Source organism: Trachypithecus francoisi, unplaced genomic scaffold (assembly GCF_009764315.1).
Source record: "Trachypithecus francoisi isolate TF-2019V2 unplaced genomic scaffold, Tfra_2.0 Lachesis_group8, whole genome shotgun sequence".
Classification (NCBI taxonomy): Eukaryota; Metazoa; Chordata; class Mammalia; order Primates; family Cercopithecidae; genus Trachypithecus; species Trachypithecus francoisi.
The window spans coordinates 116,850,634-116,875,966 of NW_022681473.1; the positions used below are offsets into that span (position 1 = coordinate 116,850,634).

The 25,333-nt window shown below is 48.3% G+C and overlaps 2 protein-coding genes across 5 annotated transcripts in view; one reads left to right on the plus strand and one right to left on the minus strand.

Annotated features, from left to right (window-relative positions):
• The window catches only part of KCNJ1 (potassium inwardly rectifying channel subfamily J member 1), a 101,910-nt gene that overhangs the window by 73,312 nt on the left and 3,265 nt on the right, over window positions 1–25,333 (minus strand). Inside the window, exon 3 of one of the 3 annotated variants that reach the window (XR_004435668.1) lies at window positions 13,223–13,881. The exons of the other annotated variants lie outside the window; for them this stretch is intronic. The gene's annotated coding sequence lies outside the window, so the exon portion shown is untranslated. Of the gene's footprint in view, window positions 1–13,222; window positions 13,882–25,333 lie in introns of those variants that run through there. 3 annotated transcript variants of the gene reach the window in all.
• The window catches only part of KCNJ5 (potassium inwardly rectifying channel subfamily J member 5), a 28,381-nt gene continuing 14,955 nt past the window's right edge, over window positions 11,908–25,333 (plus strand). Inside the window, exon 1 of one of the 2 annotated variants that reach the window (XM_033204354.1) lies at window positions 11,908–12,503. The gene's annotated coding sequence lies outside the window, so the exon portion shown is untranslated. Of the gene's footprint in view, window positions 12,504–18,590; window positions 18,645–25,333 lie in introns of those variants that run through there. The other variant, XM_033204355.1, reaches the window with a different exon arrangement.

Consider the following 25,333-nt stretch of genomic DNA (forward strand, 5'->3'; position numbering starts at 1 on the left):
AGGAAACGTGCTTTAGAATAAGGGCCCCACACTTCAGGGTGACAGCCTCAGGGAGCTTGGGTAGTAGGAAAAACACTGAATTTGGATCTGCAAATCTGGGCTTGAGGTCCGCCTTTGCCGTGTCTCAGCAGCCTGACCTTGAGTGGTTACATAACCTCTCTGCGTATTCGCTTTCTCATTGGAAAAAAGGACAAATTCTACTTGCCATATACAATGTTGTGTGAATGTGCCCTGTAGCTGCTAAATACTATATAAAATATCATTGCTCGTTATTACTATTATGTGTAGTACTAAAATCAAATATAGCCAGGGATGAGGAAGTTCCAGTGTCAGTTCTAAGTCCTCCACCAATGCACAGCGGAGGCCACGCCGAGCCTTCCCCAGTTGTAACATGCAGATAGAGACAGCTGTCTCCAGGGACCCTGGGGCCCGCAGGGGCTGTGGAAATGGAGGTGCTGGGTGTCTGGGATGCTCTTTGGAGATCAGACCGCACAGAAGGCCTGGCCTAGGCTTGGCTACTAGGATGCAGGGCTGTACCTGCCCGCAGGCAAGAGAATCCCAGCAGGGACTCTGCTCTGTAAAGGGTTCTTGGCCTTGCTTAGGGGGCAGTCACCATAGCGACCTTCACTGTCTATGTGGCCCTTCCCACAGCACTCTGGTGAATGATATCTTATGAGATCATGTCAGCATGAGAAGGCAGCTGCAGAGGAGGGCGGAGACTGTCCCTGGCCTCCTGGCTCTTGGTCAGGTTAATAATCTTCTCCTGTAAACCCCTTTAAAAAAATACAAAACTGTGTTTAATCCTACAAAAAAACCTAAGTGTTTGTTGTGCTGCTCTCCCTGGCTTTCAGGGGGGGACTGCAGCCTCCTCTGAACTACAGTCTGACACAGGGATGGGCTCCAGCCTCGGGGAGGTGGTGCTGCTGATAAAAGAGATGAGGCCGGTCTGGTGAGGTCCACAGCCATGAGGATCAGGCGCGGTCAGAGGTCTGGGGGCACCAGAAAGGGGAGGGTTGTATGGAGTGGGAGGGTGGGGGCAGGTGGGGGGATTGGGGACAGCAGCTCCCCCACCAAAGCCTCTGCTCAACTGAGTGGTCATGTACCCTGGCCCCCAGAGTGGGTCTTCCCTGGCCGCAGAGGGAAAGTCCAGGGCCCAAGCTCTTGGCCTGCCCTGGTGCCTTGGCACAGAAGTGACATGGGGCACTTTCATGTCCAATTCCTATTCCCCATTGCCCACCTGTGCTGCCCATGCCTGCCTGTGCTGCCCACACCCCAGTCCTGCCTTGTCCTACCTGGCTCAGTAAGCAGAAGCCATGAGCGCCCATCCCCATGCCCTGCAAATCCTAACAGAGGAGGAAGATCCCATCCTGGCTACTTCCCCACCCCCACAGCTTTGGGACTTGACTTCTTGTTTTCAAAAGGGCACTGGGGCTAAGGACTGCCAGGTTCTCTGGGGAAAATGATTCTCTGGGAACAACTGTCTAATACATGTTTCCTGATGCTACTGTGAAGTGAAGTAGGTGGTCTTTTTCTGTGACCCTCTAGAGCTCATCAGTCCCCTCAGGCAATTCTTCCATTCCCCCAGCAGGTGTGTCCCCCAGAGACAGATGTGGGGTGACCCACTTGGAGCCTGCATCTAGTGAGAGACAGTGTCCCCTGACGCAGTAAGATCTGTCTTTGCCAGAGTGTCAGGGGACGGCTTGATCAGCTGGAGGCAGGTGGGGGAGTCTGACCCCATCTAGAAAAAGTCCAATTTCTTTGTGTCTTTCCCCAACCTGACCTGATGCACCTGAAGGAAAACAGGCCTCAGCTGGGCTGTGAATCAGGCACTTTCCAGGAAGGGTAAGCCTCATTCAGCAGGCTCCTACATCCCAGTTCAGTGAACATGCCCTTCCTTCTTGTTCAAGAGCCACAAACAATGGCCATAAGGCATCTACAATTCATGCCCTTGCTGGATTCCAGACTCACCCAGCCATGCTTCAATCAAGATTTGGCTTCCTGTCCAGCCCTCCTGTAGGGAGAGATTTGCTGATCGTGCCATCTTGTGTATTCTAGCCCCTAGCACAGTCATGCACAGCTAATGAACAAATTCACATTCTCATCTAAATGTCAGGAGGTTGAACTTCAGTCGGTGGAGATGGGTGTTCCGGGAGATGGCTATGCTGGAAATTAGGTGTCTGAACTTGCAAGAGCACCTTGGCAAATGGTCTAAGCTACGTCACCTTCTGGGGTCTCTTGGAAGACAGATGACCTTCATGGAGACAGCCAACCATCACCCTTAGCTGTGTCCCCTTGAGATTTAAGTTTATATAGCTATTTATTTATCTGCTGCCACACAGAATACATATCCCTATGGGCCAGAAACACAGCCTTATTCACCAGTGCACAGCGGAATCTACCGGAGAGCCTACTGCATAGGAGAAGGTCAAGAATGTTTACAGAATGGGTGATTAAAAATGAATGAATGACTTCAGCATAAAGATGGTAAGTTAAAGAAATGCTTCTACTTTTGCTCCCATCCAAAAATCACAGTAAAACAACAGCTTTTATAAAAAAGGATAAACCCTGAAGGGTGAGAAGAACTGGAGAGGAAACAATAGCAACTTTCTTGAAACCCAGAAAACAGATGCATTCTACACTTGTACAAGAAAAAAAAAAACAGGAACCAGCGCCACTGACACTTCAGAATCCCAAAAGGATTAAATGTCCATGACCCTGTCTACCTCTGGAAGTGGGGGTGAAGGAAGCAGCCAAAGGAAGAGGGGATGGGTTGAGAGTCCATTCAGGAAGCACCCTAGTTAGACCTCCTGTTCCCCTCCCTAACTCTGTCCAGACAAGAGACTTCTCCCAGCCCTTCCTGGCAGGAGCCTGGAGATTTGTTCTCTGGAAAGTGGAAAACAAAGGGTCTCTTGAGTGAAAAACACACAGAACCATTAAGGATGGGCTTGTCATACCCCCCAAAGGATGACGAAGTAAACATACCCATACTAGATGTCTAGACTCCCAGCTCTCTCCTCCAACTTGGTTTCAGAGGCTGGTGATCAGGACTCAACCCTCCAAGCAGGAGATTGAAAGAGCTCTTCCTGAGGATTCTGACTTTCCCCCAAGCAAAATCTGATACCAAATGTTCCTGTAACAAGCTCAGTCCCTGCCAGAGCACCCTCCAGGGAAGCTGACAGATGTCAAGTTCACAGGCCCAGAGCCTCCTCTTACTTGGTTACCAGGCATCTGAGGAAAGACAGAGCGAAAACACAAGCATGAAAAGGCATCTTGGAGGAAAGAGAGTCTGTCCAGGGAGAAGAACGCTTCAAATAAAGAGGATGCTCCAAAAATCCTTCAGGGAATAGAAAAAAGGGGAGCCCTTGGAAATTAAAATATGATAGAAAAATAAAAATCTCAATGGAAGGGTTGAAAGAAAAAAGTTGAGGAGATCTACCAGGACATACTGCAAAAATACAAAGAGATGAAAGTAGAGAAAAAAGATGAGGAAATGGGAGGTTTCTGAGATCTGACATCTAAGTGAGAGGAATTCCAGAAGGAGAGAACAGAGAAAATAGGAAGGAGGAAATCATCAAAGAAGCATTGCAAGAAACTCACCCAGAAGGGAAGGCAATGATTAAAAGGACTACCCAGTGTTCCGTACAGTGGAGGAAAACAGTCCCACACCAACGCACATCATTGTGAAATTTCACACCACTACTCACTAAGAGAAGATCCGGCTAGTTTCCAGAAAGGAAAAAGAGGACCCGCAAAAGGATCAGGAATGAAACTTGCTTCGGGCTTCCAACAATATATTTGAAATGTGGAAGAAGAAATCCCTCTAACATTCTGAAGAAAAACAATTTCCCATTTAGAATTCTACACATGCCCAAGCTGCCAACAGAATAGAATAGAGATATTCTCAGATATGCAAAGTCTCAAAATTGTACATTGCACACTCTCGTTCCTAGGAGGCAATGGTAGGACGTGTTCTTCCTAAAAAGTAAGAGAGTAAACCAAGAAAGAAACACGCATGGGATTCAGGAAACAGGGGATGCAATATGGGAGTGAGGCAAAGGAAACAGAGATGCCAGGAAGTCAGCTGCATGCTAGGCAGAGAGGGCAACCAGGCCAGACCAAAGGCAGCAGAAGGCCCCAGGGAGATTTATCCAGATGCAATCAGTAGGACTTCTGGTGCATCTGGACATCTTGAGAGGAGATTGAAATTGTAGGTGGAAATTTTTGCATTGAAATTAGTGATAAGGGCAGGCGTGATGGCTCACGCCTATAATCTCAGCACTTTGGGAAGCCAAGGCAGGAAAATCACTTGAGGTCGGGAGTTCGAGACCAGTCTGGCCAACACGGGGAAATCCTATCTCTATCCAAAATACAAAAATTAACCGGGCGTGGTGGCGCGTAACGCACACTCCTAATCTCAGGTCTTCAGGAGGCTGAGACAGAAGAATTGCTTGAACCCAGGAGGCAGAGGTTGTAGTGAACCAAGATCACACCATCGCACTCCAGCCTGGATGACAGAGCGAGACTCCATCTCAAATAAAAAAAGAAAAAAGAAATTGGCGATGAGAGCAAGGACAACTACACAAACCAAACCAAGACAATGAATTAGTCCCTCCAGAGAAGACAAAACGTTGTGCAGGAAAGACAAAGCAATCTGGTTTGCTGCATGGATCAGTTATATACAAATAGAACTTTATGGACATAAAAATATTAAAACTGAGTATTCATCCAACCAAAATTGTGCCACAGCTTCCTTGCTGGATGAGAAGTGGGAAGTATGTGAGCATGTGGTGGGGACAGGGGAGGAAAGGGAGCCACATTTCCATCTTCAGCGGTGGAAAGTTCATAGGTCGTCTCTGAAGATGGAAGCATCTAGAAGTATTACTAGAAGAGTGTCATTTAGAGACAAAAATCAAGGGGAAAAAAACAGCCAAAAGACATGAAAGTGGTGACCTCTGGAGACTGGAAGATGGTCAAAGAGGAAAACCCAACTGCTTTTGTTTCAAATTATTTAAAAGAATATGATGCTTCAAATATATTACTTTTTTTTTTTTTAGACGGAGTCTCGCTCTGTCGCCCAAGCTGGAGTGCAGTGGCGCGATCTCGGCTCACTACAACCTCCTCCTCCCAGGTTCAAGGGATTCTCCTGCCTCAGCCTCCCGAGTAGCTGGGACTACAGGCATGCGCCACTACGCCCAGCTAATTTTTGTATTTTTAGTAGAGACGGGGTTGATTGGCCAGGATGGTCTCGATCTCTTGACGTCGTGTTCCGCCCGCCTCGGCCTCCGAAAGTGCTGGGATTACAGGCGTGAGCCACCGCGCCCGGCCAATATATTACTTTAATAAAACAAAAACTAAAGATCAAAATAAGTAAATACATGTGTTCTACCTAGTGTGAAATCTCTTTCAACCACTAGATGGTGGTGTTGTCCCCCTCGTGGAAACCGCACCCAGGCAGGGCAGGTGCTTGCTGGTCAGCTTGTCTGTGGAGTTTTCCACGAAACAGAATTAAGTAAGCTTGTTATGAAAAAAGTTAGGAAGGAATTAACGTTGTTCATTTTCTTTCCTTGCCAAATAGGATCCCACTTGACCGAATAGGAAGAAAAACATCATTTGCCCCTAGTGGTGCAATAACTGGAAGCTCAGTGCTGGGCACGAAGCTGTGCCCTCTAGAAACAGATGTTAACTCGATACATTCAACGGTGTGGCCAGCTGTGGCAAATGCCTGTCTCAGGCACCTGGGCCTGGACTCACAAGTGAGAGGAAATTCAGGAACGGGAAGCTTGTTTCAGGGAAGCTGAAGCTACCTTTGGTGCTCCCTGTGGTCAGAATTGAATGACATTCAAGGAAAAGTGAATTTGGGATTATTCAGTGACAAGTGGGAAGCTTATGTACTGGGAGAAGCCAAGGCATCAGCGTGAATATCAGGTTAGTTCCCCCGAAAGCATGTCTGCTTCGAGTTTTGAGATGAATACGAGGCCTCTTTAACACGTTCTGCAAAGTCACTAATGGCAACTTGATGACCTGGTCAATGATTAGGGTTTTTTTTTTTTTCCCATTGGCCCTATTTTCCATGACTTTTCTGGATCTGTGGTTACCTATTTTGGACCTCTGCTCTGTTGCACACAGGCTTCATGAGATAAATACTATGAAAGAAATATCTTATTAATGAGGTATTCTGGCACACTGGCCACTTAGTTTTCTTGCCACTCTTCCTTTCCAGATCATTCTGCCACCGCAGCCCGGCTTACCCCCAGTCATCCTGATCACTCCTCTATCTCCCGTTCTATATCCTCCTCCCTCTGTCCCAGATCTGAGCATGGTTCCCAGCTCTTGACTCTTCTCCTTCTCTCTCCACCCTCCTCCAGATATCTAAATTATTTCTCAGAGTCTCAGTCTTCTCCCCTCTGTGGATGACACTCCAAAATCTCCACCCCATCCTTGACTCCCTCCTCACCTCCAGACATCCATTCCTGCCTCTTTTCAGACAACTCCACTTAGGCAATTCACCAACCTTCAGTTAGACATGCATGCAGCATGTCTAGAATCAAACTCAGCAGCTCCCCCGTCCCAGCCACCTACTCCTGCTAATTTTCTCATTCCCGACATCAGGCATGCACGCATTCAATAAACATTTACTCGGGTTTTAAAAAACAAGGTTTACACCCTTAAGGAACTTGTAGATTGCAGGTAGAGGAGAGAGATGGGTCACAGAACCCCCAACACATGTGATCGGAGCTCTATCAGAAGGAAGCGGAGGGGTCAAGGTGTCCACAGAGGAGGGGATCTCAGTGCCCCTGGAGATTCAGGGGAGCTTAGCCCAGCTCAACTCCACACCATCCAGTTTCATTCCTCTTTCGCTTTGGGCTCCTGTTGACCCTTTCTCAGCTACATCTTCTGCTTTGTGCTCTTCCAAGCCCCAGTGTGCATAGGAGTCACTTGGAGATCTTGTTAAAAGGCGAATTCTCTTTGAGCAGCTGGAGGGTGGAGCCTGAGATTCTACATTTCATACATGATCCCAGGGAGTGGCACTGTTGCCACCAGACTGTGCAACCCACTACACATCCCAACGTTCTTTCTTCTTTTGCCTTTTGCAGCCTTATCACCTCAGGCCAGCACCAGGGCCCAGCCCACAAACACTCTCCCTGCCTCTAATCCTAGACTGTGCAGTACAGTAGCCACCAGCCATAGTGCCTACTTAAATACAAATTAATTAAAACTTAAAATTCCCTTTCTATTTACAGTAGCCACATTTCACATACGCAGTAGCCACAATGCCACATTATACAGAAAAGATATTAAGCATTTTCTTCACTGCAAAACTTCCGTTGGGTGGCACTGCACAATAATCTCAGCTCCACCTAAACTAACCACAAACTGACTACCAGCCTCACCACACTGTCAGCTCCTTGAAGGCAAGTTCTGTATTTGTCTTGTCATCTTTCTCTAATTGCGGAACCTACCGCATATCCTTTCTTTCATTTGACAAATATTTATTGATCATCTCCTATGTAGCAGATGCTGTGCTTAGCACTGGGAGCAAGTGGCACCCCGAGGTGAACAAGACAAACGTGGTCCCTGTAATTGCAGAGGTCACAAAACAGGTGCTCCATAAGTCTTCATTGAAATGAAAAAATGAATGAATCATACACAGACCACCCCCAGGGAAATCTTCACACTGATTTTCGTCATTCTCCCTAACTCAGAAATGTTTAATACTTGCTTTCAATCTGCAGAAGAAAATCCAGATGCCACAGCTTGGGGTACGAGGCCCTTCTGAGGCAGAGATGGAGGGTTAGCACCTTCGTTTGTTAGGGCTGCCGGAACAAAACACTACCGACTGGGTGGCTCAAACAGAAATTGATTTCCCACAGCCCTGGAAATTAGGAGTCCAAGATCAAGGTTGTCAACAAAGTTGATTTCTTCTGAGGCCTATCTGCTTGGCTTGGAGACAGCTGCCTTCTCCTAGTGTCCTCAAGGTCATTCCTCTTCTTATAAGGACACCAGTCAGATTGGATTAGGACTCACCCTAATGATCTTAGTTTAATTAATTCTTTTTTTTATTTTTTTTAAGTTTGAGATAGACTCTCATTCTGTTGCCCAGGCTGGAGTGCAGTGGCACGATCTCGGCTCACTGCAACCTCCACCTCCCAGGTTCAAGAGATTCTCCTTCCTCAGACTCCTGAGTAACTGGGACTACAGGTACGCACCACCACGCCTGGCTAATTCTTGTACTTTTAGTAGAGACAGGGTTTCCCCATGTTGGCCAGGCTGATCTCGAACTCCTGATCTCAGGTGATCCACCTGCCTTGGCCTCCCAAAGTATGAGATTACAGGCGTGAGCCACCTCACCAGTCCCCTTAGTTTAATTTAATCACCCCTTTAAAGGCCCTGTCTCCAAATACAGTCACATTCAGAAGCATTCAGAATCAGGCCTTCAACATCTGAATTTGGGAGAGACACAGCTCATCTCATAACAATTAGAAATATGATCTTGGAAACTAACAAAACTGGGTTCTGATAGCAGCTCTGAAATTCCTGCCAGTGCAAGGGGACTTGACTTGTCTGAGCCTGTTTCCTCTCATGAGAAAGGTGCTAAAGCTACCTCCCTCCTGAGGCTGTCGAGAAAATTACAAGCAATTACTCACATGAAGCACTGAGCAGAGCTCAGCACATAGTAGGCACTGCGTTAATTACAGCCACTGGCATCACCACTGTACTGCTCTGATCCCCCAGCAGCAACCCTTTCCTTTCTTGTGGTCCCTGAGCACCCTGAGCCTTGCCTGCTCAAGCCCTGATTCCCAGCTCAGCTCCGTGACTCCTCTCTCTCTCATCACATTCAAACCTTAGTCTTCCTTTCCTAATTCCTTCAGACTTTCCTTCTCTGGGTAGCCTTTCGGTCAGAAGTCAGTCCCAGCTTCTCTTCTCCGAGCTGTGTTAGCATTCCTGTCAATTCCACACCAGCTCCCAATTAACACCTAGGAATTAAAATCCCATGTTAATTTCTATGCTAACTCCTCCCTACTCACAGATATGCCACCTTCCCCATTAGATGTGAGACATTTGAGATCAAAGCCACCATTATACCTTTTAGTCTCTCTCATAGCACCTATCAAAGTGTCTCAAACATAGTAGGCCTTTATCAACCAAGAGTTTGTGGACATAAAAATACTTACATACAGTTAATATTCACTAACTGAGGAGGTGTAGGTGTAGGTGTAGCGGTGTGTGTGTGTGTGTGTGTGTGTGTGTGTCCGTGTAGCATTTTAAAAGCTATGGGAAAGAGAACCACCAAACTCCGGTGGCTGGTTCTCTCCTGAGGGAAGAGGAGGTAATCCCATGTGGATCTGGCAGTGCTGGCAATGCCTGGTTTTGTTTTTTAAAACTGGGTGGCAGTATTATGTTAAATAAGTTTACTTATTTATTTAGTTAGTTAGTTAGTTAATTAGTTATTTAACTAATAAACTTATTTAACATAATACTGCCACCCAGTTTTAAAATATGCAAAATAATATGTCTGTACTTATGAAAAATATGCAAAATAATATGTTCTTACTTGATAAATATCTGTAAGTAAATAAGATATCTTATTTAACATAATACTGCCACCCAGTTTTTAAAATATGCAAAATAATACATCCTTACTTATAAAAAATATGCAAAATATTATGTCCTTACTTGATTGATATCTGCTGTTTACGGATGAGCTTATTAACGTACACAAAGAATGTATGAAGAATTCTCCTGACATGAGAGAAAATGCTTAAAATATTTGTTTTAGAAGCTATTTAGTTGGGATTTCAGAATATAACTCAACAAATTCCTTTAATTAATATTCTATCTAACAGGACATATTTATGAGACATTACCAGCCTCATAAATGCAAATAGAATTTCTATAAATAAGAGAAAAAATAATTTTCTGCAAGTCTCATATTCTAAAGAGAACATCTTTAATTGTGAACCCATCTCCCGCTGGATGAAAGAAGGTAAGAGAAGCAGATAAAGGGAACAGAAGAGGTGGGGCTGTACTCTAATTAACGGCGATAATACGTACACATTCTCTGTTGCTTTCAAGCGCCGCCTCATCAGTTTTCAGACAATGAGAGACACACTTGCACCTTGCACGGCTCCCTGAGTAGTTCTTTTACTGCATTTCTGTCCTCAAATGTAGTCCGTGCTCTTTGAGAGGCTTGGGCATGGAGAAGCTAAAGCTCCTCTAAGTTTGCCACAATCAGTCAGGACTAGAATCCCCAAATGTCCCATTTTTCAGTTCTCAGGTGAGACCTGGACACACATTTTTCTGTCTCCTGATCCAAGGTCCCATCCCTGAGAGAATCTTTGCAAAGCAGTATTTCCCAGAGTACCCCATATTTTGCTTTAAAGTCAGTCCAGCTCCCCCTACCCCCACCCCATAATGGCAGAAGGAATATCATGGTCTTTATACCTGATCCAAAAGCCACTGCTGTCCCCAAGACAGAGGCCTCCTCAGGGCTCAGCAGAAGATTACAGTGTGTGTTATCTGGACCTGAGAACTGCACAGCCAGAGCCTCTCCCAAGAACTAGGCAATTAGGGAATTAAGAACTTTCTCCTCAATAGTGTTAAGCCCTGAGATCAAGCAACGTATGGTGCAGTGCGTGAGCACCTAGGCAAGCTGAATCCCCTAAGCGGACACAGAGCTTTCCTGCTAGTCAGGGCCTGTTGCAGCCACATTTAGTTATCACCCCCTCTACAGAGAGAAGAGGGGCATCCAGGAGGCCCACTCTGGCTGGACAGCTCTGTGCTCTGTCCCAGGGGAGGGTGCCTGGGCAATGGGCTGTGTGCACACTGGTCTCCAAGGCAAGAGGACCCCCAAGCCACTATTAGAGACTAAGTTTCCCTGTCACTGTGCTTACAGGAGAGGATGGACTTGGTGCCCTCCAGTATTAGTGACACGCATTTTTCTCATTGCAATGCAATAAACCAGTTTTCTGGTCGTAGACATCATTTACTTAGCACTTGTGCTGGGTGCTGGGGATACCCCACGTTTGACCAAGCTGTGTCTGCCCCTGAGAGAGGGGGCTGGCATGGGGGGTGTTGACCCCAAAAGGCTGGGTAACAGAGAGGGCCAGAAGGAACATTACAGAGTGAGAAGGGCCACCCTGAACAGAGCTGTCCTCAGAGGCACCTGCCAGCCCTCCCCAGACAGCAGCCCTCCCTTTTAGCCTGCCCTGGGAGCTGCCTTTCCTAAGGCTTCCACGAATTAAAGAATATACTCTGGTCATCATCTGTCCTAAGGCAGGGAGGAATCCACAAGCGAGAGCCGGGAGGTGGCGCGGAGGACACCGACTCTGCCCACGCCTGGGCAAGGTTGAGCTCCGTTCCCTCCGGGCTGCTCCGGCCTCCTGTCCGTGCAGGGCGCGTTTCCAGCCATCGCCGCCCAGCCACCGCCGCACGCCAGGGAGAGATCTTTCGGGATGAGCAGCGAGCCCGGGGACAGCTGGCCTGGGTCCTGTCCCTGGACCTACTCCACCTGCAGCTGGCGGATCAGGTCCCCGGAGCCTCACTCCACTGCGGGAGCCAGAGCCGTCGTGCGGGGGATGTAGTGCCCAGACGGTGGCTCCCCCGCCTTCCCAAAGGAATTCCCCATCTGCTCCATCCCTCTGGGGAAACAGCGAAATGCTGCCAAGCGCCAGCTTAGCGCACCGCGGAGCGACTGAGCAGCCCCGCCGAGGCTCCGAGCCAAGATTTCTGCCCTAATAGTTTCTCCCTTCTTTCTGTCTGCTCCACCGCACCCACTAAATACGGCGCTCACACACAGACACGCGTGCACACGCGGCGCTCACACACAGGCATGGGGCGCTCACACGCGCGCGCGCAGGTCTCCGTCCCCGGCACCCTGCAGCAGGGGTGCAGCCGGGTGCAGGGGGAGCCGGGGGAGGGCGTAGGGGTCCGCGGGGACGCGAGCGGAGGGCTGGATGCCTGCCGGGCTCTCTCTCCGCCTTCCTCTTCCCTCCCAGTCCTACCGAGCTGACGGCGTCCCCGATCACATGGAGCCCCCGCCCCATCCCAGCCCGTCCCCCACCGCCAATGCCGGTGGCCCTTCCAGGCGCGTTACTACCCAGAGATTCATCTGTACCAGGGACAGAGGGAGAGAGGAGAGGGAGGAGGGGACGGACACACACACACACACACATACAGAGAGAGAGAGAGAGAGAGAGAGAGAGAGAGAGAGAGAGAAGAGAGAGAGAGAGAGACTGACTGACTGACTGAGATTGCTTCCAGCAGCTGCTCTCGCTAGAGAAAGGGAGTGACCCAAGGGACTGCGAGTGAAGGGACAGGATGGCTTAGGTTCCTCTGCCCACAGGACCCCACGACAGGGAGAGGTTCCAGCTACAGCTCCTCCGTGGGGTCATGGCAGGGGCTGGGGAGTCCCCTCAAAAGCCCTGAGCACCCCTGCACTGCCGCTAAGGGACACCCCAGAAGTTAGCATCAGTGGGACTCGGAAGCTCTGATCTCAACAGTAAGTTGTCTTCTTTTCCTCCTCCATTTCTTCCCCAGCTCGTGGGTTCTGGAGGGCAGGACGACACCCTCAGGTGTCCATCGCCCGGGCAGCAGGTTTTCACAGGGAACCTGCTAGATTGGTAGCCAGGGGGGATAAGGAAAAGCTTAGGGCAAGTCCCAAGTTTAGCCAGGAAACTGGAGATCTCCGTGGCTGCGGGCTGCCCTGGGCGTTGGGAGCCCAGCCATAAACACCTTAACTTCTGGCACTAGACCAGGGCTACCTGGGGGTGCCCCAGATCTCCCAGCAGTGGTTTGAGAGGCAACAGTGGCCAGGAGTGGGTGGGGTGGGGAGGACGTTATTCACCTGGTAGGACTCTTCCTTCAAATGGGAGCAGGGAGGGCCAGGGTGGGGGCGGTGCACCCCTCAGCCTTAGATCCCCAGCCTAATCTTGCTTTCTCTTTTAAGTGTGGCCAAATTGGAAACACGGCCTTGTGATTTCTGCCCCTCTCGCTGCCCGAGTCACTTCCTGCGTACCTCCCTATCTCCTTTTAAACAGCTTTCAAGCGGTTCGGAAAGGCCAGGGGTCAAGGCTGCCAGGACAGAAGATAGGGAACAGGGAAGGGCGGCCTTGTCATTGCTCCCCTTCTCTTTAAGTCAGTGCTTCTCCCTGCAGAGCTGGTGGTCCCTGGTTTTATGTGCGCCTTCCCTCAAGCAGGGCTCTCCTTCCCTGGGGGCTGTGGAGGTCCTCAGGTCCAGCCCCCAAAGTTCTAGGGCCTACCCGGAACATCAGGGTGAGCAAGGCCAGCCCAGAACCTGTTCCAGGAGCCTTTTCAAACACCAGAAGAAGATCAACAGGAACATTCCAAGCATTTTACTCTGCTTCAATCCTTTTAATAAGCTGAGATTACCGTCTTCATTCTCCAGGTGAAAAATTGCAGCCCAGAGAGGCTGTGCAACTTGCCTCAGGTGCACAGCTCATAAAGGGAGATTCTCTCCTAGATATGACTGGAAAACATACCTTGTTTTCATCATAAGCCATGCTTTATCGGGCTTTCTGGTTCCCAAAGCACTTGTCCATGTGAGGAAAAGTCTAATATTTATGAAACCAAGGTGCTGAGCTAGATACGTTTACATGAGTTCATCTTGACACCAGTCCTGTGGGGCAGAGCTTATTTCTTCTGTTTTACAGATGAGAGTAAGGGTAGCAGAATTCCGAGCACTAAGTGGCAGCAGCACTGTTATCTCCAAAACTCTTGTCCTCTGGCTTTAAATCCAGGGTCTTTCTACTAACAAAAGCTAATTCTGAAAGCTGCTCTGGTCTTCCCATGTCCCTGCTTTTCCTCAAAGCCAGGTGTAAATCGCAACCTCCGGCTCAATGAGGCCCTCAGGCTTCCCGGAATCTGAGGAATGAACAGGGCAGAGCGAATGATGTGGGAGTTAGAGGCCCATGGTTGGACTCTGGCATAAAGAGCTTGGTCCGCTTGGCTGGCATTTTAAACTATCTCTGGAGCCCACCTGAGATGGCACCATTCTGCCTAGAGGCATAAGGCCTTTAATGGGAGACCCGGGGAACAGGGTATGTGCTTCTTGGAAGAGCAGCAGCAAGGCCACCATTGAAAGAGAGGAAACAGCACATAGAGAACTTGCTGGCTCAGGAGGCTGAGGTGAGAGGATTACTTGAGCCCAGGAGTTCAAGACCAACTGGGGCAACATAGCAAGACCCTATCTCTAAAAGAAAAAGAAAAAGAAAGGATGGAGAATTTGCCTATACATTCCACAAAGCACAGGGATTGTCCCCAGAACAATGTTCTAGACCTAGCTCTCCAAAAGAAAGGGAACCAGCCACTCAGGCGTAGCTGTTTTCTGGCCTCTCCAAAAGCTGCTAGAAACCGCTGGCATTACTCACATGCAGCATCTGTATTTAAGTAGCCTGCCTGCATTCAACAGAAAATGAATGTGCTCCATCCAGCGAGCAGTCCAGCTAAAGGAGGAGCCAAGGGTGAGGGGGTCAAAGAGAACCTGGGCCACATTCACTGTGCCCGGGGCTGTCCCCAAAGCTTAGCTGTCTTCTCTGGGACGAAGTTAGCTCTTACTGGGATTCCCCACCATGGCTTCCCCGGAGTCAGCTGGCATGTCCTGAGCAGTGCAGAGCTCTTTGTCCGTGGCTCCAGCAGAGACATGTGTGTGGCTCTGTCACAGCATTCCTCAGCCTCGCTGTCCCTGGTGCCAAGCAAGATCCCTTTGGGGCTTTCTGCAAGCACCAGACTGGGTTTCTTGTCCAGGAATCTGGGAGACTCTGAAGGCTGCTCTAGTCATCAGTGATGAAGTAAACCGCCACGGAGGGAAGAAATGACTAGAATGCCCATTCTCTGGTTCCCATTTGCCCTTCAAATCACCTGATTCTTCCTGCCTGCTGTGAACGAAGCCACAAACGGGTGTGCTGTGCTTTCATGTAATTGAAAACTGCATACACTTCTGCATTGTTGCTGTTTTTTTTTTTTCTGGTTCAACAACCATTCGGTTGATCACCTATCATGTGCCAGAAATCATTAATTTTTGAAAACCTTGGAATGTGATCATTGGGGCAGGGTTATGCTTTTTGTTTAGGAGAATATTAGCAAACACTTGCATTTTCTGAGCCAATACTGATTGACCATTTAGGCTGGAAGTGGAAGGATGGTGGAGAGAAGGCAGGCATCAGGGAATCCATAGGTAGCTCAAAGGGGCTATTTTTGGATGAAAATGTTCACTGTGTGCGAGCTACAGACAGGTCCTTGAGGGCTGGCAGTGTTTTCCAGGAGCAGATCCGTCATCAGATAACTGTTAAGATAATTGTCAGACATGGAGAAATCTTTCTGTTCTTTTTTTTCTAAAGAAAAAGCAAGAAGACTGGGAGTTCCAGTTCAAAGGAATGTAGTGAGGTATTTGAATAAGAATACCTGAGTGTATTTTTCAAAAAGACTTGTGGAGTGGCTTTCTCTGGAATTGTTTTAAAACAGAGTGGGCAGCTTCCCCTTCTGACGTTCTGTCAGCCAGGGCTGGCGTGAGCGGCTGCCTCTGCAGGCCCTGCCTGGGCAGCAGCAGCTTATCTAGCTCCTCCTACCTTGACATTCTGATAAGGGAGCTATTCTAGTCAACAGGGCCCAGGATGGCAGGAACCCTTGCCAAGAGCCATGCTAAGTTAAATGGTAGAGCCAAAGCTTTCACATGTAACCCTGGAGATCCTGGCTAGTGCTTAAACTGTTAACATCCATTATCATTCCAGACCAGAGCAAGCTGAGGGCAAAGGTCATGGATCATCTGACCAGTTGGCAGGTGGCAATGGCACTTCCTGGTCACCAGGGATCAATCAGTAGGGTGGCCAGAGAGTATAGGGGACAGGAAAGGGTGAGGGTGGGGGAGAAATGGAGGCTTGGGGAGGGAAGGAGAGAGCAAACTCAGAGTCTCATTCTCATCCCCTGACTCGGTGGTCCGGGACTGGGTGTGCTGCCCACCCTATACCTTCTCTCAGGTTTCAGGCACCCCACTTTACAATCAGGGAGGTCCAATGCTATCATCTTACGTTATTTCCTGCTGCTCAGAAAGGAAAATGGGAGTGGGGCGCAGTGCAAGAACCAAGAGGACCTCAGATGCTTCCTGGGACCAAACCTGTGTCTCCTCCTTAGAGTGTGCCCCCCACTCCCCCAACCCCAGGGAGGACGGCACTGCTGAGGACTTGGTGCCTAGAGCCCGGGGCAGTGGGAGGTGCTGTTTCTGCTCCAGCAAGGGGGCTGTCCCGCAGTGCCAGCAGAAGCCATGGGTGCCAGGCCCCAGGAACGGCCCACTGGATGTCACAGTATGAACGCTTCCCCAGCCAAGTCAGGTTGCTTTGTAAAGTGCCCTTCTCCAGATGAACTCCCTCAAAAAATGAGTAGGGAGCTCCTATCACAGACCAGACCTTGTGTAGGCACCTGAGCTAGACGGGGGAGGGGGTGGATCTTACACACCAGGCCTGCCAACCTAGGAGCTCTCAGATCACTGCCTGGGGGCGGCAGAGCTGCCCGGAGACTCCAGCATTGGTGCTGCATGCCCTTAGGGAGAGGCGCAGGAGCCGCAGGAGTGAAGGCAGGCTGCCCTGGGGGAGCAGGGAAGGCTTCTAAGGGGGCTTGAGAAACAGGTTTGCTGGTGAAAGGGTAGAAGGGGCCCAGGGAGTGGTTTGGAGAGGAGGGAGCCAAGGCTAGACACAGGGCAGTAGGCAGGGAGGCCTGGGCCTGCAGCTGCCCCCAGCCCCAACCACCTCTCCTGTGTCTCTTTCAATGCCCCCTGACTCCTCCTAAACACTCATGCTTGGTCACATTTTATTTCCTTTCTCTTCCTCTCCCTCTCTCTCTTTCTCAGTTTGGTTCTTTTATCCCCTCCATTTTTGTCTTTTTTTCACTCATTCTCTCTCTTTTTTTTTTTTTTTTTTTGAGACGGAGTCTCGCTCTGTCGCCCGGGCTGGAGTGCAGTGGCCAGATCTCAGCTCACTGCAAGCTCCGCCTCCCGGGTTTATGCCATTCTCCTGCCTCAGCCTCCCAAGTAGCTGGGACTACAGGCGCCAGCCACCTCGCCCGGCTAGCTTTTTTTGTATTTTTTAGTAGAGACAGGGTTTCACCGTGTTAGCCAGGATGGTCTCGAACTCCTGACCTCGTGATCCGCCCGTCTCGGCCTCCCAAAGTGCTGGGATTACAGGCTTGAGCCACCGCGCCCAGCCTCATTCTCTCTTTTTTTTTTTTTGAGACAGAGTCTTGCTCTGTAGCCCAGGCTGGAGTGCAATGGCACAGTCTCGGCTTGCTGCAAGCTCCACCTCCCAGGTTCACGCTATTCTCCTGCCTCAGCCTCCAGAGTAGCTGAGATTACAGGCGCCCACCACCACGCCCAGCTAATTTTTTGTATTTTTAGTAGAGACAGGATTTCATCAATGGTCTCAGATAGTAGAGCCAGGATGGTCTCGATCTCCTGATCTTGTGATCCGCCCGCCTCGGCCTCCCAGAGTGCTGTGATTACAGGCGTGAGCCATCGCGCCCAGCCTCACTCATTCTCTTGATCATGGATGCCGTTCAGTGCATTTATGCTTCTTTAACTCAATCTCTTTACTGCAGTCATTCCTTATTTTTCCACTAAACGCTTTGATTTTGAAATCATTGTACATTCACATGCAGTTTCAGAAATAATGAACAGAGATCTACCATTCCCTTCATCCAGTTTCTCTCAGTGGTAATATTTTGCAAAACTGTAGTACACCATCCAAACGAATAGATAACTGATAAGAAAACAACATTTCTGTCACCAGGAGTATCTCTTATGTGGCCCTTTAATAGCCACGCCCACTTCCATCCCACCCCACCTTCTCCTTAACCTCTGGCAATCACTTGTCTGTATTTGTCATCTCAAGAATGTTATGTAAGTAGAATTATACAGTATGTAATCTTTTGGGATTGGCCTTTTTCACTCAACAAAATTCTCTGGAGATTCATTCAGGGGTGTACCTGTGTGCTTGTTGGGGGTGGGGGTGAGGTGTGTGTATGTGTGTGTGGTTTTTTTATTGCTGAGTAGTGGGAATGTACCACAGTGGGAATCCTCCATAGTGGGGAGGTACCATTGCTTGTTTAACCATTCACTTACTGAATGACATCTGGGATGTTTTCACTTTGGGGCAATTATGAATAAAGTTGCTACAAACATTTGTATACTGGTTCTTGTGTGAACACAGGTACATAGGTTTTTATGTCTCTGGGATAAATGTCCAGAAGTGTAATTGATGGCTCATCTGGTAGTTGTATGTTTAGTATTTTTTTTTTTCAAAGAACTCTCAAGCTGTTTTCCATTGTGACTGTGCCATTTTACACTCCCACCAACAATGTACCAGTGATCCAGTTTCTCTGCATTTTTGCCAATATTTGTTACTGTCACTATTTCATATTTTAGCCATTCTAGTCCTATCTTATTGGGGTTTTATTTTGCATTTCCCTGATTACTAATGCCGTTGACCTTTTTTTTTTTTTTTTTTTTTTTTTTTTGAGACAGAGCCTTGTTCTGTTGCCCAGGCTGGAGTACAGTGGCGTCATCCCGGCTCACTGCAACCTCTGCCTCCTGAGTTCAAGCGCTTCTCTGGCCTCAGCCTCCCAAGTAACTGGGACTACAGGTGCGTGCCACCATGCCTTGCTAATTTTTGTATTTTTAGCAGAGATGAGGTTTCACCATGTTTGTCAGGCTGGTCTCAAACTCCTGACTTCAGGTGATCTGTCCACCTCAGCCTCCCAAAATGCTGGGATTACAAGCTTGAGCCACCACGCCTGGCCTGTTGACCATCTTTTTATGTGCGTATTTGCCCTCCAGATAGCCTCCTTAGCAACATGTCTTCTCATGTCTTTTGCCCATTTTCTAATTTCATTGGCTTTTGTTGTTGTTTCTGTTGAGTTTTGAGAATTTTTAAGTATATATTTTAGATACCAGTCCTTTGTCAGTCAGATATGTAATTTACAAATGTTTTCACCTACTTTGTAATTTTGCCTTTTCATCTTAACAGAGTCTTTAAGAGCAAGTATTTTTAATTTGATGGAAGTTTAATTGACCAGTTTTTCTTCCTGTGGATTGTGCTTTTGTTGTCAAGTCTAAGAACTCTTGGCCTGCCCTAGATCTTGAAGAGTGTCTCCGGTGTTTTTCCCTAGAAAGTTGTATTGTTTTATATTTAAGTTCATGATGTATTTTGAATTAACTTTGGTATAAAGTCTGAGACTTAGGTCAAGGTTCTTTTTTTGCCTAAAAATGTGCAATTGCTCTGGCACCATTTGTTGTAAAGACCGTCTTGCCTCCACTGAATTCCTTTTGCACTTTTGTCAAAAATAAGTTGGGCATATTTGCAAAGGTCTATTTCTGGGTTCTCTGTTCTGTTCCATCAATCTATGTGTCTATCCTTCTGCCAATACCACATAGTCTGCATCACTGCAGTTATGTAATGAGTCTTGAACTTGTGTAGACTGATTCCTTCCCCTTTATTCTTTTCCAAAATTGTTTTATCTATTCTAGTTGCTTTGCCTTTTCACATAAGTTTAGAATAATTTTATCTATATCTATAAAAAATCTTGTGATATTTTGATAGAAATTGCATTGAATCTGTATATGAATTCAGAGAGAATCAACATTTTTACTATATTGAGTCTTCCAATCCATGAGTACCGTATGTTTCCCCATTTATTTGCTATTCTTCAGTTTCTTTCTTTGGCATTTTGTAATTGTCACTAATTGTGTGACCTTGGACATTAGTCTTTCAGACCTTCAGTTCTCTTTCTGTAAAATGTGTCTGGTAACACCTCCCTTGAAATGCCATGGGAAAGTCAAATAAGATAGCACATGAGCAGTACCCCATGGCAAGCACCAAGACGCAGTTCCCTTCAGCTGGGTCTCTCATCTGTTCTTTCTTTCTTCCTCCTCAGCTTTCATTCTGATGCCCACATCCACTTACACTTCACTTTGTCTTTCCTTATCCTTTGCTTTTTTTATTCTTCTTTCATTCTCAACTCAGTCTAATTTTTCTCTTTTTTCTTTCTTTTCTTTCTTTTCTTTCTTTTTTTCTTTTTTTTTTTTTTTTTTGATACAGAGTGCCACTCTGTCACCCAGGCTGGAGTACAGTGGCGCAGTCTCGGTTCACTGTCAACCTCTGCTGCCTGAGTTCAAGGATTCTCATACCTCAGCATCCTGAATAGCTGAGAGTACAGGTGCTCACCACCATGCCCAGCTAAATTTTTTTTTGTATTTTTAGTAGAGTTGGGGTTTCACCATGTTGGCCAGGCTCTTCTCAAACTCTTGACCCCAGGTAATCCACCTGCCTCGGCCTCCCAAAGTGCTGGGTTACAGGTCTGAGCCACCACTGCTGGCCTTTCTTACTTCTTTCACTTTGTTTTTCTCTTATTCTCACTGGACTTTTCTGTTTCATTTCTTCTCCCACGATATTTGTCTCTCTCCTCTTTCTTGGATCATTTAAGCATTCCATTTTTGTGGAGTTGCTCAGACATTGAGTGTGACTCAAGGGTCACTCAATCTGAGTTCAAATCCAGATCAATCACTTACTAGATTTGGGGCAGTTGACTCACCCTCCTGCACCTCAGTTTTCTCATCTATAAAATGGGGAGAACAGTATCTACCTGATACCTTTTCTGAAATGATTAAATGAGTTTATACATGTAAAGCATTTGGAATAAAATTGGGTATATGGTACAGCCCCAGTAGGTAGCTATAATTATTGGGATTTTACCTGTTATGTCCAGTTTCCCTGGCTCTTTCTCACGTTTACCTTCCCGCACCATCTGATCCTGTTCACTTGTATATGAATATATTCAAATTCTCATTATCTTGCTTTCAGGCTGTCATCTCTGTGCACTTCTACCTCATATTGCCTAATCATCACTGATACATTGGCACCAGCCCAGGAAATCTGTCCCTTGGGTTATAGAGAGGAAACAAGTGGTTTTTCATTTTGATTTAATTATTAATCCCTTTTATTATTTAATGTGGACTACATACACTGTGGGGTTACAATGAGGAAAATGGATTATCGCTGTGCGGCTCACTTTCAAAGAGATGGTAGGCTTAAAAAGGAAAAGCACCAGACAGACAGAGACAAATGTGGGGAAAAGGCAAAATTAATTAATTTGATTTCCGTGCCCTCTTCATGGCATGATTTTTCATACATCGTCTGTGGGATCCAGGAGGGTGCATGTGGATTTTGCAAGGAAGCCACAGCTACGTATTAAAGGGAAGGGGTGTAAGGAGTGGCGAGTGGCCCACAGCGGCTCACCAAAGAGGGCGGAAAAATACTCATCCTAAGCAAATGGGAGGCTGGTAGGTGGGAAACTCAGTCACAAGCTCACGCGCCTGCTCCATAGGTGCAGTGCTCAATCACGGGCTTTCTCTGTGATGCTAAGTTACTTGAAAGGCACTCACCTGTCACTAAGCCTTTCAAATCTATATTCCATACCTTGAATTGGGCCTGATATCTGCCCTTTAAAAAACTGCTGAATATATTTAGACTCACTTAGATATGCTGGACAGAGGGATATTTTAAATACCATCAAAATGGTCTTTTTGTCTCTGTATTTTCTCCAAAGAATTGAACTCCTCAAGCAAAATGCCAGGTCTGCCTGCTCTCCTTTCAGACTAGAATTCTGCCTCCCTTTAAAAATCCTTACATGAAACACCATTTAATCCTTCTCTCCCTGCCTTTTTGTGTTTATGGTGACCTCTCAGTATTTTGGTTTCTTTAATGACAAAGTAACTGTGGAATCAGTCCACAGCATCTCTAGGGTACGTGTTTCTCTCCAGATATCAGAAAATAATGCATGAGGTTTTATTACTTCCTTAGACTTGTGGTGGGGAATCCTCCAAGGACGGAGTTGGAATGAGCAGCCCATTCTCTCCCGCTTGTCTGGGCTACCCGAGGCTCTGCAGGCCCCAAACTCACTTTCTGTTGCCCCGTTTGGCACCAACTGCCCCCCTTTGTTATGCAGCCAGATGCCAGGGCCGCCTGGCAGACCTACGGCTAAATCTTTCAGTGTTTGTATTACATAAAACTTCACAGTAGGTGTTTCTGTGTCTACAATGCCAGAATCCTGGGAACGAGTTAACCCAAATGAGTGTGCCCTCTGGCAAGCCCTACTATCCAACCATAAAAGTGGACTAACGTGATAGGATTCTCATGAGCCAACGCCGGAGATGGAAGAGCCCAACAGAGATGCAAACTGCCATTATTATTCTGTGATAATAATTCCACATACTAGGAGTACTGGGATTATTTCAGACCTTATATCTACCCTTAACCTATACCAATCCAATCCAGGGGGCCAAGTACATTACACCAGTATTTGGTAGGGTAGGATTTTTCATGATAAAGTGGCAGAGATATCAGGAACATTAGGATTTCCACAAGTAGTATTTCTACCTCTTATATAGGAAAGAGACCCGGGGTGGTAACCTATAGAGTAACATGTAATGTGGAGCACAGGATGTGGCCAGGAGAGTCAGGGTTATGATTCAGAACCAAGATGGCTGGACTCCAACGGGTGTGCAGTAGGAGGGTGGGAAAGCGTGGGCTCTGCAGTCAGGCTGCTGTCAGTTCAAACCCAGGTTCTGCTGCTTGAGAGCCATGTGGTCTCTGACAAGTTCCCTCCCTGCTCTGAATCTCAGTCTCCTGATCTGAATAATGGACATATAACACTTATTCCACAGCGTTGCTGAGCTGATCAAGTGCATTAATACATGTAAGCCTCCTAGTCCAGAGCAGCAACGCACGCACACACACACACACACAGACACACACGCACACACAGACACACACGCACACACAGACACACACACACACACAGACACACACGCACACACAGACACACACACACACAGACACACGCACACACACGCACACACAGACACACACACGCACACACAGACACACACACGCACACACAGACACACACGCACACACACACACACATACAGACACACGCACACACACACAGACACACGCACACACACACAGACACACGCACACACACAAACACACACGCACACACAGACACACGCACACACACGCACACATACAGACACACGCACACACACACAGACACACGCACACACACACAGACACACACACGCACACACACGCACACATACAGACACACGCACACACACACAGACACACGCACACACACAGACACACACGCACACACAGACACACACACGCACACACAGACACACGCACACACACGCCACATACAGACACACACACACACACACACACAGACACCACGCACACACAGACACACACACACGCCACACAGACACACGCACACACACGCACACAGACACACACGCACACACCACACACACAGACACACACGCACCACAGACACACACACGCACACACAGACACACACACGCACACAGAACACACGCACACGCACACACACACACACACATACACACACACACACCACACACACACACGCACACACCACACACACACACACACGCACACACACAGACCACACACGCACACACAGACACACCACACACACGCACACGCACACACACGCACACATACAGACACACTCACACACACAGACACACGCACACACACACACACACAGACACACACACTCACACACACAGACACACGCACACACACCACACACACACGCACACACACACAGACACACGCACACACACACACACACCACACACAGACACACGCACACACGCACACATACAGCACACACACACAGACACACGCACACACAGACACCACACGCACACACACCACAGACACACTCACACACACATACACACGCACACACACAGACACACACACACACAGACACACACACACGCACACAACACACGCACACACACGCACACATACAGACACACGCACACACACACAGACACACGCACACACACACAGACACACACATGCACACACACACACTTCAATTCCAGAGCTGTTCTGCAAAGAAAAACCAAAAGGCAGTACAAGCTGCGCAGGCCATGAATTGATGACGTGTTTAAAGCAAAAGTAAAAAGGGTGCAAAGGCCGTGGAGAATGTGGCACAGACAGAAAAGATGCTCCCCAAAGAGTTTGTCCCGGTCAGGGTGTCTCCGAGCAAAATGAGGGACAACCGAGTGGCTCTGGGATCAACCTCAGTCCTGCATCCTCGCCAACATCTTAACTTTGTTCTCAACAATAATCCCACCATGTGGGGAGCTCCCCTTCGAGGGACAGAGGCAGCCCAGAATGGAGGCACGGGATGCGCTGAGAAGGGGAGACCTGGGTGCCAGTGACAGCTCCCCAGGGATGGTCGGTCTGAGCAAGGCCGATGCAGCAGAGCCCCTCACCCGCCTGAGATGCCTCCTCCGCCTTCCCAGCAGCTCCCTTCCGCGGAGCCCTTAACAGCTTGGCAATCAGAGAACATCGTGTGCACGGACAGCTCTGCGGGGATGAAGTGTCCCATCTGACATAGACTGTTCTGAGATCTGCGCTCTCCCTGCCTGGCTCTGCGTTTCACTGAAAGCCCCTTGCCCTGATTCCGGCCCTCAGTCCCCGCGCACAGCCACCGAGACTCTATCCACTCTGGATAATAGAGGCAGCCTTTCTGGGGCATTCTGCTTGGAGAAGAGGTGAAAGAGCTATGCATGCCTGGAGCCCCTGGGAGTCCATGACAGCCAGGAGCATCCTGGGCATAAAAATCAGCACCTGCGGCCTCATCCCACTCATCTCGCACAGCTCTGCAGTCCTTTCCATCCTTTCCCGGATGCCCCCACCGCTGATAATCAGCATCCATTACATCGGCGCCAGGAACCAGCTCAGGAGGCTGCCTGATCCGCCCTCCTGTCTCTCCAGCCCTCCTCTGGAAGGACTCAGAGCGCTTGCAGTCAGAAATCTCTCCCCATTGAGACCATTTTTACTGTTGGTGAACTGGAGGACTATTGTCATTGCCCAAGACGCTGTTCTCTGCAGCAGGTTTGCACGGGGTGCCAGTTAGGGAGGAGAAGGCAGCGAGGAACCCCACACTTTAAGGAACAGGGATGTCATAGCAGCCATCTGCATGGGGGAGGGGGCTGGGGAGCACAGGGCTGTTGGCAAGGAGACAGAGCTAGTTAGGACCACAGGAACCAGGCTGATGGGCACCGAGGGGGCAGCCCAGGTGGCCCTCTCTGCTCTCATGGGCCTTGCAGATTGAGTTCTCCTCTTCCTGCCGGGCCTCCTGCCTTCATTGTCCTGAGGACTGGCAGGTCATGTTTGTGGCAGATCTGTTAGTGCAAACAGGGAGGCTCTGAGAGGAA